Source organism: Leuresthes tenuis, unplaced genomic scaffold (genome assembly GCF_036924035.1).
Source record: "Leuresthes tenuis unplaced genomic scaffold, fLeuTen1.0.hap1 SCAF_61, whole genome shotgun sequence".
Taxonomy (NCBI): Eukaryota; Metazoa; Chordata; class Actinopteri; order Atheriniformes; family Atherinopsidae; genus Leuresthes; species Leuresthes tenuis.
In genome coordinates this window covers 290,697-304,616 of record NW_027325415.1, presented here as the reverse complement: position 1 = coordinate 304,616, position 13,920 = coordinate 290,697, and the positions used below count along the sequence as shown (strand labels likewise).

The 13,920-nt window shown below is 43.0% G+C and overlaps 2 non-coding genes across 2 annotated transcripts; both read right to left on the bottom strand.

Moving 5' to 3' along the window:
• Nucleotides 1–1,000: 1,000 nt before the first annotated feature.
• LOC140285838 (U2 spliceosomal RNA) lies at nt 1,001–1,184 on the bottom strand. The gene has a single exon (XR_011910784.1). It is a non-coding gene; the product is annotated as a U2 spliceosomal RNA (small nuclear RNA).
• A 308-nt stretch (nt 1,185–1,492) lies between these two features.
• LOC140285850 (U5 spliceosomal RNA) lies at nt 1,493–1,606 on the bottom strand. The gene has a single exon (XR_011910794.1). It is a non-coding gene; the product is annotated as a U5 spliceosomal RNA (small nuclear RNA).
• Between the last annotated feature and the right edge of the window lie 12,314 nt (nt 1,607–13,920).

Below are 13,920 nucleotides of genomic sequence, written 5' to 3'. Positions count from 1 at the left end.
GATTGAAACTGTACATACCTTTTATAGTAACATGTACAAAGAGAAACCAGTGCACTTGGAAACATCGGCAGAAATCTTAAAATTCGTTGACAAAACCGTAAAAGAGAATGCACACTTGACACAGAATTTTACTGCTTTAGAGTTAAAAAAATGCCTAACAGGTTTTAAGAGAAGTCGAGCTCCGGGTTTAGACGGGCTTCCTGCAGAATTCTATCTGACCTATTGGGACCTTTTATCATCAGACATTTTAGATGTTTTTAAAGATTTTGAAAAACTCGACCGACTGCCTGACAGTTTTAGAGTGGGAATAGTGACTCTACTTTATAAAAAAATGATAAGACTGACCTAAAGAATTGGAGGCCCATCACACTTTTAAACTTTGACTGTAAACTTTTTTGCAAGGTTTTAGCGACACGGATGTCCTCTGTTTTAGAGGAGGTAATTCACCCAGACCAAGCTTGTGCCATCTCAGGGAGACAACTCACCGACAGCCTCGTACTGATTCGAGACATCATTGATTACGCTAGAGACAGAAACACCCAGCTTGTCATCTTAAATTTAGACTTTGAAAAAGCATTTGATCGGGTCTCGCATCAATATCTCTTTCAGGTGTTGCAGCCATCGAAAAGGGCCCGATTGTTCCTACTTGGTGAGCTTTGCTTGGTTGAGACGCTTGCCCCCCCCCCCCCCCCCCGCTCCTCGGCTGACCAAGTAGAAACAATCTATTCGATGGCTGCCTTGTCTTTTACTCTGTGCAAAAGACAAGGCAGCCACAAACACCACGGGAACACCGTATTGAGGCTTTGTTCTGACCACTCATTCGGTGTCGCGTTTCTTTCAAGCAATTCTCCCGGTTAACCCGCACTCGGCTCGCTCCCAGAGCCGTGTTAAAGTCCACTTCACATTCACTCTCTTTTCTCAGCAGATTAAAAGAAAGTTTCATCTTGGGCTCCCTGAAACTTCCATCCTGCACCGCTGTTTGCTTTTTCACAAGAGCAGAGGAGAGCGCACCGTTCCCAGCGGCACTGCAGTACCGGGTCGAGGCTTGGAGTGAACGGAGCAAGCTTCTTTTTCAACTCCTATTCTTAAAAATCCATTTAATATGTTGTCCTCGTATAGAGGACATATTAAACTGATAAGAACAGATACTACACTTGATCTTAGCCAAAAGGCCGAGAAGCGATAACTGTCCACTGTTTCAGGTCCGAGGGCCCTTGCTGGCACAATGCGCACTTGTAGCAGTGTTCTTTTTATGGCCATAGGTGGCCAGAGTGTCACGTTGCACCTCCGCCCACCCGCTGCACTGAGCACTCTTCAGCCCTTTTAAATGGTATAACTTTGCACTCCCGCATGCTCCAGCAAGCACCATTCAAGCAACAACTTTGCACTCCAGCTTCGAACATCGGCACAGTCTCAACAAGTAAGGCGACTCTACTCAGAGAAGTCACTCTGCACAGTAACAAGATTTCTTTTGCACAGACAGAAAGGGCTTCACCCGCAAAGGTAAAGCCTGCCAAAAATAGAAACAACTCATTAGTGCTGCTCTCCACAGAAGTCTTTAGTAAAAGGCGAAAGACTTGTACGTTATGAAGAGAAACCAGAGTACGATTATCCGTCACTGCGGGAGCAGGGCATCAGGCTAGTTGGCATAGCAACCTTCCCCATGGTGAGCTTTGCTTGGTTGAGACGCTTGCCCAACCCCCCCCCCACCCCCCCCACCCCCCCCCCCCCCTTGCTCCTCGGCTGACCAAGTAGGAACAATCGGGCCCTATTCGATGGCTGCCTTGTCTTTTACTCTGTGCAAAAGACAAGGCAGCAACAAAAACACCACGGGAAAACCGTATTGAGGCTTTGTTCTGACCGCTCATTCGGTGTCGCGTTTCTTTCAAGCAATTCTCCCGGTTAGCCCGCACTCGGCTCGCTCCCAGAGCCGTGTTAAAGTCTACTTCGCATTCACTCTCTTTTCTCAGCAGACTCTTGGGATTTTATCAATAAAATGAATTCCTTCACTCAAACTATGTTAAAACTGCTTTGTCCTTCATATTTACCATGTCTTGAAAGATTTAAACAAAAAAACCAACGTTGTACTTTGCAGTAAAAGAAATAGCAAATCTAAAGTTTCAGGAATCCGAGAATAAGCTTACTTTCGTGAGTTCTTCACGATTTCGGATTTTGCTATAAAATGAATTCCTTCACTCAAACTAAATTAAAACTGCTAAACCGCTAATCTGTTACATGTAAGGCAGATGTCAAAATTTCCGACCATAATGTATAAAATGCGGTGAAAAAAAGGTGTGATAGAACACTAAAAGGTGGAGCGGAAGTGTTCGGCTGCAAGAAGGTGTGAATGTCCGACTATATTTGGTGAAAAGCAGGTGAAGCAAGGTCTGAATGCCAAACCTTACATCATCAAATGCGAGATCAGAGGTGTTTGGCTGCAAGAAGGCCATAGTTTGCCAAAAGCGGGTAAGGTGCGAATGTCCGACTAAATATCAAAAAAATTTAGGGCAGAGGTCTTCGGATGCAAGTGGGTGTGAATATCCAACCATACAAGTATGGTGGAGAGGAAGCTGTGAATAGCCAACCATAGTTTGGAAAAAGCGGGTAAGAAAAGGTTTGAATACCCGACTGTACACAATCAATAGCGGGAGCGGATGTGTTCGGCTACAAGAAGGTGTGAAAGTCCAACCATAGTTTGTAAAAAGCGGGTAAGAAAAGGTTCGAATGCCCGACTATACACCATCAAAAGCGGGAGCAGAGGTGTTCCGCTGTAAGACGGTGTGAATGTCCGACCATAGTTGGTAAAAAGCGGGTAAGAAAAGGTTAAAATACCCGACTGTACACAATCAATAGCAGGAGCGGAGTTGTTCGGCTACAAGAAGGTGTGAAAGTCCGACCATGGTTTGTAAAAACCGGGAAGAAAAGGCTCGAAAGCCCGACTATACACCATCAAAAAGAAGGTTTGAATGTCCATCAATAATTGCTTTAAAACAAGAAAGTAAATTTTCGAATATCAAACCGTACATGATCATAAGCGGGAGAGGAGGTGTTCCGCTGTAAGACGGTGTGAAAGTCCAACCCTGGTTTGTAAAAAGCGGGTAAGAAAAGGTTCGAATGCCCGAACATACACCATCAAAAGAGGGAGCGGAGGTGTTCCGCTGTAAGACGGTGTGAATGTCCGATCATAGTTGGTAAAAAGCGGGTAAGAAAAGGTTAAAATACCCGACTGTACACAATCAAAAGAGGGAGCGGAGTTGTTCAGCTAAGAGAAGGTGTGAAAGTCCGACCATGGTTTGTAAAAAGCGGGTAAGAAAAGGTTCGTATGCCCGAATATACACTATCAAAACCGGAAGTGTAAGTGTTCGGCTGCAAGAAGGTGTGAACGTCCGACCAAAGTTTGTAAAAAAGCAGTTAAGAAAAGGTAAAGAAAAGAAAAGAAAAGAAAAGAAAAAGCTGATGAAAAAGGGTGAGAAATCCCGACTATACACCATCAAATGCGGTAGCGGAGTTGTTCGGCTGTGAGTAGGTGTGATTCTCCAACCATAATTGCTGAAAAATGTGTTAGAAAAGGTAAGAATGCCGGTCCATACATCATCAAAAGCGGGAGAGGTGGTGTTCGGCTACAAGTAGGTGTGAATGTCCATTAATAATTGCTTTAAAACATGAAAGAAAATTTTCGAATATCAAACCTTACATGATCATTAGCGGGAGAGGAGATGTTCAGCTGCAAGAAGATGTGAATATCCACCTATAATTACTGAAAAATGGGTAGGAAAAGATTCGAATGTCCAACCATAAATCATCAAAAGCAGGAGTGGAGTTGTTCAGCTACAAGAAGGTATGAAAGTCCAACCATGGTTTGTAAAAAGCGGGTAAGAGAAGGTTCGAATACCCGAATATATACCATCAAAAGCGGAAGCGGGGGTGTTCGGCTGCAAGAAGGTGTGAACGTCCGACCAAAGTTTGTAAAAAGCAGTTAAGAAAAGGTTTGAATATCCAACCGAACATAATCAAAAGCGGGAGCAGAGCTGTTCGACTGCAAGTAGGTGTGAATGTCAGATCATAATTGTTGAAAAATGTGATAGAAAAGACTAGAATGCCGGACAATACATCATCAAAAGCGGGAGAGGTGGTTTTTCGGCTGCAAGTAGGTGTGAATGTCCAGCCATAATTACTCACAAACGGGGGAAGAAAAGGTAGTATTTCCAGACCACACATGATCAAAACAGGGAATGGAGGTGGTTCAGCTGCAAGGTGTGAATGTATGACTAAAGTTTGTAAAAACCGTGTAAGACAAGGGGCGAATGCCCGACAATGTATGATCAAAAGAGGGAGCGGAGGTTTTCGGCTGCAAGGTCTGAATGTCCAACCATAATTTGTAAAAATCGGGGAAGAAAAGGCTCGAAAGCCCGACTAGACACCATCAAAAGCGGGAGCAGAGGTGTTCAGGTGCAAGAAGGTCTGAATGTCCGACCAATAATTACTGAAAAATGGGTAAGAAAAGGTGCGAATGCCAAATCATACATCATCAAAAGCAGGAGCGGATGTGTTCGGCTACAAGAAGGTTTGAATGTCCAACCATAGTAAGTAATAGGTGGGTAAGAAAAGGCTCGAATGCCCGACTATACACCATCAAAAGCGGAAGCGGAGGTGTTCGGCTGCAAGACGGTGTGAACGTCCGACCAAAGTTTGTAAAAAGCATTAAGAAAAGGTTCGAATATCCAACCAAACTTAATCAAAAGCGGGAGCAGAGCTGTTCGACTGCAAGTAGGTGTGAATATCAGATCATAATTTGCAAAAAGCTGATGAGAAAGGGTGAGAATGCCCGACTATACACTATCAAATGTGGGAGCGGAGGTGTTCGTCTGTGAGTAGGTGTGAATGTCCGACCATAATTGCTGAAAAATGTGTTAGAAAAGGTAAGAAGGCCGGACCATATATCATCAAAAGCAGGAGAGGTTGTGTTCGGCTGCAAGAAGGTGTGAATGTCCAGCCATAATTACTCACAAACGGGTAAGAAAAGGTACTATTGCCAGACCATATATGATCAAAACAGGGAGCGGAGGTGGTTCAGCTGCAAGAAGGTTTGAATGTCCGACTAAAGTTTGTAAAAAGCGGGTAAGACAAGGTGTGAATGCCCGACAATGTATGATCAAAAGAGGAGCGGAGGTTTTCGGCTGCAAGAAGGTCTGAATGTCCACCCATAATTACTGAAAAATGGGTAAGAAAAGGTGCGAAAGCCCAACCGCACATGATCATAAGTGGATGAGAAGGTGTTCGACTGCAAGTAGGTGTGAATGTAATCAATGTCTAGATAGATTTCAACAAAAAACAACGTTGTACTTTGCAGTAAAAGAAAGTGCAAATCAAAAGTTTTCGGAATCCGAGAATAAGCTTATTTTCATGAGTTCTGCACGATTTCGGATTTTATGTATAAAATGAATTCATTCACTCAAACCAAGTTAAAACTGCTTTTTCCTACATATTTATCAATGTCTAGATCGACTTCAACAAAGAACAACATTGTATTTTGCAGTAGAAGAAAGAGCAAAACTGAAGGATCAGGAATCCGAGAATAAGCTTCTTTTCATACGTTCTGCATGATTTGGGATTTTATGTATAAAATGAATTCCTTCACTCAAACTAAGTTAACACTGCTTTGTCCTTCATATGTACCCATTTCTACATATATTTCAAGCATAAACTTCCTCATACTACCCTGAATGAGAAAGAACCACACTTGTGATTAAGCCATACGCCCCTTTTGAGGAGTTCTGCATGATTTGGGATTTTATCTATAAAATCAATTCCTTCACTCAAACTATGTTAAAACGGCTTTTACCTTCATATTTATCAATGTCTCGATATATTTAAACAAAAAAAACAACGTTGTACTTTGCAGTAAAAGAAAGAGCCAATCAAAAGTTTTAGGAATCCGAGAATAAGCTTATTTTCATGAGTTCTGCACGATTTCGGATTTTATGTATAAAATGAATTAATTCACTCAAACCAAGTTAAAACTGCTTTTTCCTTCATATTTATCAATGTCTAGATCGACTTCAACAAAGAACAACATTGTATTTTGCAGTAGAAGAAAGAGCAACACTGAAGGATCAGGAATCCGAGAATAAGCTTATTTTCTTATGGGCAAGTGGGAACTGCTTTGTCCTTCATATTTATCAATGTGTAGATGGATTTCAACTTCTTCTACTGCAAAGTCCAATGTTTTTCTTTGTTGAAGTCGATCTAGACATTGATGAATATGGAAGGACAAAGCAGTTTTAACTTGGTTTGAGCAAAGCAATTCATTTTATAGCAAAATCCGAAATCGTGCAGAACTCATGAAAGCAGGCTTATACTCGGATTCCTGAAACTTTAGATTTGCTCTTTCTTTTACTGCAAAGTACAACGTTGTTTTTTTGTTTAAATATTTCTAGACATGGTAAATATGAAGGACAAATCAGTTTTAACATAGTTTGAGTGAAGTAATGCATTTTATAAGCAAAATCCCAAATCATGCAGAACTCACGAAATGCTTTTTCTCGCTTTTCACTGCTTTTTACAAACTTTGGTCGGACGTTCACACCTTCTTGCATCCGAACACCTCCGCTTCCGCTTTTGATGATGTATATTCGGGCATTTGAACCTTTTTTTACCCGCTTTTTACAAACCATTGTCGGACTTTCACACCTTCTTGCAGCCGAACACCACCTCTCCCGCTTTTGATGATGTATGGTCCAGTATTCTTACCTTTTCTAACACATTTTTCAGCAATTATGGTCGGACATTCACACCTACTCACAGCCGGACACCTCCGCTCCCGCTTTTGATCATACAATGTCGGGACATCGCTCCTTGTCTTACCAGCTTTTTACAAACTTTAGTCGAACATTCACACCTTCTTGCAGCTGAACACCTCCGCTCCCGCTTTTGATGATGTATAGTCGGGCTTTCGAGCCTTTTCTTACCCGGTTTTTACAAATTATGGTTGGACATTCAGACCTTGCAGCCGAACACCTCCGCTCTCTCTTTTGATCATACATTGTTGGGCATTCGCACCTTGTCTTACCCGCTTTTTACAAACTATAGTCAGACATTAACACCTTGCAGCAAACCTCCGCTACCTGTTTTGATCATGTATGGTCTGGCAATACTACCTTTTCTTCCCCCGTTTGTGAGTAATTATGGCTGGACATTCACACCTACTTGCAGTCGAACAGCTCTGCTCCCGCTTTTGATTATGTTTGGTTGGATATTCGAACCTTTTCTTAACTGCTTTTTACAAACCATGGTCGGACATTCACACCGTCTTACAGCGGAACACCTCCGCTCCCGCTTTTTATGGTGTATAGTCGGGCATTCGAACCTTTTCTTACCCGCTTTTTACAAACTATGGTAGGACATTCAAACCTTCGTGTATCCGAAAACCTCCGCTCTCTCTTTTGATCATACATTGTCGGACATTCGCACCTTTTCTTACCCGCTTTTTACAAACCATGGTCGGACTGTCACACCTTCTTGTAGCCGAACACATCCGCTCCCGCTATTGATTGTGTACAGTCGGGTATTTTAACCTTTTCTTACCCGCTTTTTACCAAGTATGGTCGGACATTCACACCTTCGTACAGCGGAACACCTCCGCTCCCTCTTTTGATGGTGTATGTTCGGGCATTCAAACCTTTTCTTACCCGCTTTTTCCAAACTATGGTCGGCTATTCACAGCTTCCTCTCCACCATACTTGTATGGTGGGATATTCACACCCACTTGCATCCGAAAACCTCCGCCCCAAATTTTGTTGATATTTAGTCGGACATTCGCACCTTACCCGCTTTTGGCAAACTATGGCCTTCTTGCAGCCTAACAACTCTGATCTTGCTTTTGATGATGTAAGGTTGGGCATTCAGACCTTGCTTCACCTGCTTTTCACCAAATATAGTCGGACATTCACACCTTCTTGCAGCCGAACACTTCCGCTCCACCTTTTAGTGTTCTATCACACCTTTTTTTTCACCGCATTTTATACATTATGGTTGGAAATTTTCAACCACTTTCATCCGAAGACCTCTCCTCCCGCTTTTGTTAATATATTTGAACTTTAGTTTGACATTCAAACCTTCTTGCAGCTGAACCACCTCCGCTCCCTGTTTTGATCATATATGGTCTGGCAATACTACCTTTTCTTACCCGTTTGTGAGTAATTATGGCTGGACATTCACACCTACTTGCAGCCGAACACAACCTATCTCGCTTTTGATAATGTATGGACCGGCATTTTTACCTTTTCTAACACATTTTTCAGCAATTATGGTCGGAGATTCACACCTACTCACAGCCGAACAACTCCGCTCCCGCATTTGATGATGTATAGTCGGGCATTCTCACCCTTTCTCATCAGCTTTTTGCAAATTATGATCTGACATTCACACCTACTTGCAGTCGAACAGCTCTGCTCCCGCTTTTGATTATGTTTGGTTGGATATTCGAACCTTTTCTTAACTTCTTTTTACATATTTTGGTTGGACGTTCACACCTTCTTGTAGCCGAACACTTCCACTCCTGCTTTTGATGATGTATGGTTGGGCATTCACACCTTTTTTTTGCCCATTTTTCAGGAATTATGGGTGGACATTCACACCTTGCAGCTGAACACCTCCTCTCCCACTTATGATCATGTGCGGTTTGATTTTCGAAAAGTTTCTTTCATGTTTTCTAGCAATTATTGATGGACATGTAGACCTTCTTGCAGCTGAACACCTCCGCTCCCGCTTTTGATCATACATTGTCAGGCATTCGCACCTTGTCTTACCCACTTTTTACAAACTTTAGTCGAACAGTCACACCTTTTTGCAGCCGAACACCACCTCTACCGCTTTTGATGATGTATAGTCCAGCATTCTTACCTTTTCTAACACATTCTTCAGCAATTATGGTTGGACATTCACACCTACTTGCAGTCGAAAAGCTCTGCTCCCGCTTTTGATTATGTATGGTTGGATATTCAAACCTTTTCTTAACTGCTTTTTACAAACTTTGGTCGGACGTTCACAATATCTTGCAGCCGAACACCTCCGCTTCCGCTTTTGATGGTGTATATTCGGGCATACGAACCTTTTCTTACCCGCTTTTTACAAACCAAGGTCGGACTTTCACACCTTCTCTTAGCTGAACAACTCCGCTCCCTCTTTTGATTGTGTACAGTCGGGTAATTTAACCTTTTCTTACCCGCTTTTTACCATCTATGGTCGGACATTCACACCGTCTTACAGCGGAACACCTCCGCTCCCTCTTTTGATGATGTATGGTTAGGCATTCGCACTTTTTCTTACCCATTTTTCAGTAATTATGGGTAGACATTCACACCTTCTTGCAGCTGAACACCTCCTCTCCTGCTTATGATCATGTGCAGTTTGATATTTGAAAATTTTCTTTCATGTTTTCTAGCAATTATTGATGGACATTCAGACCGTCTTGAAGCTGAACACCGTCTTGAAGCTGAACACCTCCGCTCCCACTTTTGATGGTGTATAGTCGGGCTTTCGAGCCTTTTCTTCCCCGGTTTTTACAAATTATGGTTGGACATTCAGACCTTCTTGCAGCCGAAAACCTCCACTCCCTCTTTTGATCATACATTGTCGGGCATTCGCACCTTTTCTTACCCGCTTTTTACAAACCATGGTCGGACTTTCACACCTTCTTGTAGCCGAACAACTCCGCTCCCGCTATTGATTGTGTGCAGTCGGGTATTTTAACCTTTTCTTACCCGCTTTTTACCAACTATTGTTGGACATTCACACCGTCTTACAGCGGAACACCTCCGCTCCCTCTTTTGATGGTGTATGTTCGGGCACTCGAACCTTTTCTTACTCGCTTTTTACAAACTATGGTCAGACATTCAAACCTTCTTGTAGCCGAACACATCCACTCCTGCTTTTGATGATGGGTATTCAAACCTACTTGTTGCCCGCTTTTCATTAATTATGGGTGGACATACACACCTTGTCGCAGCCAAACACCTCCGCTCCCTGTTTTGATCATGTATGATTGGACATTCGCACCTTTTCTCACCCGCTTTTTACTATGGTCGGCCATTCACAGCTTCCTCTCCACCATACTTGTATGGTGGGATATTCACACCCACTTGCATCCGAAGACCTCCGCCCCCACTTTTGTTGATATTTAGTCGGTCATTCGCAGCTTACCCGCTTTTGGCAAACTATGGCCTTCTTGCAGCCAAACACCTCTGATCTCGTTTTTGATGATGTAAGGTTGGGCATTCAGACCTTGCTTCACCTGCTTTTCACTAAATATAGTCGAACAGTCACACCTTCTTGCAGCCGAACACTTCTGCTCCACCTTTTAGTGTTCTATGGGGTATTCACACCTTTTTTTTCACCGCATTTTATTGATTATGGTTGGAAATTCTCACCCACTCTTATCCGAAGACCTCTCCTCCTGCTTTTGTTAATATATAGTCGGGCATTCAAACCTTTTCTTACCCGCTTTTTACAAATTATGGTCGAACATTCACACCTACTTGCAGCCGAACACCTCCGCTCCCGCTTTTGATGGTGTATAGTCGGGCTTTCGAGCCTTTTCTTCCCCGGTTTTTACAAATTATGGTTGTACATTCAGACCTTGCAGCCGAAAACCTCCGCTCCCTCATTTGATCATACATTGTCAGGCATTCGCACCTTGTCTTACCCGCTTTTTATAAACTTTAGTCAGACATTCACACCTTGCAGCTGAACCACCTCCGCTCCCTGTTTTGATAATGTATGGTCTGGCAATACTACCTTTTCTTACCGGTTTGTGAGTAATTATGGCTGGACATTCACACCTACTTGCAGTCGAACACCACTTTTCCCGCTTTTGATGATGTATGGTCCGGCATTCTAGTCTTTTCTAACACATTTTTCAGCAATTATGGTTTGACATTCACACCTACTCACAGCCGAACACTTCCGCTCCCGCTTTTGATTATGTTTGGTTGGATATTCGAAACTTTTCTTCACTGCTTTTTACAAACTTTGGTCGGACATTCACACCTTCTTGCAGACGAACACCTCCGCTTCCGCTTTTGATGGTATATATTCGGGCATTCGAACCTTTTCTTACCCGCTTTTTACAAACCATGGTCGGACTTTCACACCTTCTTGTAGCCGAACAACTCCGCTCCCGCTATTGATTGTGTACAGTCGGGTATTTTAACCTTTTCTTACCCACTTTATACCAACTATTGTTGGACATTCACACCGTCTTACAGCGGAACACCTCCGCTCCCTCTTTTGATGGTGTATGTTTGGGCATTCGAACCTTTTCTTACCCGCATTTTACGAACTATGGTCGGACATTCAAACCTTCATTTAGCCGAACACATCCACTCCTGCTTTTGATGATGTATGGTTGAGCATTCGCACCTTTTCTTACCCATTTTTTACAAACTATGGTCGGACATTCACACCTTCTTGCAGCTGAACACCTCCTCTCCCGCTTATGATGATGTGTGGTTTGATATTCGAAAATTTTCTTTCATGTTTTCTAGCAATTATTGATGGACATTCAGACCTTCTTGCAGGTGAACACCTCCGCTCCCGCTTTTGATGATGTATAGTCGGGCTTTCGAGCCTTTTCTTCCCCGGTTTTTACAAAATTATTGTTGGACATTCAGACCTTCTTGCAGCCGAAAACCTCCGCTCCCTCTTTTGATCATACATTGTCGGGCATTCGCACCTTCTCTTACCCGCTTTTTACAAACCAGGGTCGGACTTTCACACCTTTTAGTAGCCGAACAACTCCGCTCCCGCTATTGATTGTGTACAGTCGGGTATTTTCACCTTTTCTTACCCGCTTTTTACCAACTATGGTCAGACATTCACACCTTCTTACAGTGGAACACCTCCGCTCCCTCTTTTGATGGTGTATGTTCGGGCATTCGAACCTTTTCTTACCCGTTTTTTACAAACTATGGTCGGACATTAAAACCTTCTTGTAGCCGAACACATCCACTCCTGCTTTTGATGATGTATGGTTGGGCATTCGTACCTTTTCTTACCCATTTTGCAGTAATTATGGGTGGACATTCACACCTTTTTGCATTTTAACACCTCCTCTCCCGCTTATGATGATGTGTGGTTTGATATTCGAAAATTTTCTTTCATGTTTTCTAGCAATTATTGATGGACATTCAGACCTTCTTGCAGGTGAACACCTCCGCTCCCGCTTTTGATGATGTATAGTCGGGCTTTCGAGCCTTTTCTTCCCCGGTTTTTACAAAATTATTGTTGGACATTCAGACCTTCTTGCAGCCGAAAACCTCCGCTCCCTCTTTTGATCATACATTGTCGGGCATTCGCACCTTCTCTTACCCGCTTTTTACAAACCAGGGTCGGACTTTCACACCTTTTAGTAGCCGAACAACTCCGCTCCCGCTATTGATTGTGTACAGTCGGGTATTTTCACCTTTTCTTACCCGCTTTTTACCAACTATGGTCAGACATTCACACCTTCTTACAGTGGAACACCTCCGCTCCCTCTTTTGATGGTGTATGTTCGGGCATTCGAACCTTTTCTTACCCGTTTTTTACAAACTATGGTCGGACATTAAAACCTTCTTGTAGCCGAACACATCCACTCCTGCTTTTGATGATGTATGGTTGGGCATTCGTACCTTTTCTTACCCATTTTGCAGTAATTATGGGTGGACATTCACACCTTTTTGCATTTTAACACCTCCTCTCCCGCTTATGATTATGTGCGGTTTGATATTCGAAAATTCTCTTCCATGTTTTCTAGCAATTATTGATGGACATTCAGACCGTCTTGCAGCTGAACACCTCCGCTCCAGCTGTTGATGGTGTATAGTCGGGCTTTCGAGCCTTTTCTTCCCCGATTTTTACAAATTATGGATGGACATTCAGACCTTCTTTCTGCCGAAAACCTCCTTTTAGTAGCGGAACAACTCTGCTCCCGCTATTGATTGTGTACAATAGGGTATTTTAACCTTTTCTTACCTGCTTTTTGCCAATTATGGTTGGACATTCACACCTTCTTACAGCGGAACACCTCCGCTCCCTCCTTTGATGGTGTATGTTCGGGCATTCGAACCTTTTCTTACCCGCTTTTTACAAACTATGGTCAGACATTCAAACCTTCTTGTAGCCGAACACATCCACTCCTGCTTTTGATGATGGGTATTCAAACCTACTTGTTGCCCGCTTTTCATTAATTATGGGTGTACATACACACCTTGTCGCAGCCAAACACCTCCGCTCCCTGTTAGGATCATGTATGGTTGGGCATTCGTACCTTTTCTTACCCATTTTGCAGTAATTATGGGTGGACATTCACACCTTCTTGCATTTGAACACCTCCTCTCCCGCTTATGATCATGTGCGGTTTGATATTCGAAAATTCTCTTCCATGTTTTCTAGCAATTATTGATGGACATTCAGACCTTCTTGCAGCTGAACACCTCCGCTCCAGCTGTTGATGGTGTATAGTCGGGCTTTCGAGCCTTTTCTTCCCAGATTTTTACAAAATATGGATGGACATTCAGACCTTGTTTCAGCCGAAAACCTCCTCTCCCTCTTTTGATCATACATTGTCGGGCATTCACACCTTTTCTTACCCGCTTTTTACAAACCATGGTCGGACTTTCACACCTTTTAGTAGTGGAACAACTCTGCTCCCGCTATTGATTGTGTACAATCGGGTATTTTAACCTTTTCTTACCTGCTTTTTGCCAACTATGGTCGGACATTCACACCTTCTTACAGCGGAACACCTCCGCTCCCTCCTTTGATGGTGTATGTTCGGGCATTCGAACCTTTTCTTACCCGCTTTTTACAAACTATGGTCAGACATTCACACCTTCTTGCAGCCGAACACTTCCGCTCTACCTTTTAGTGTTCTATGGGGTA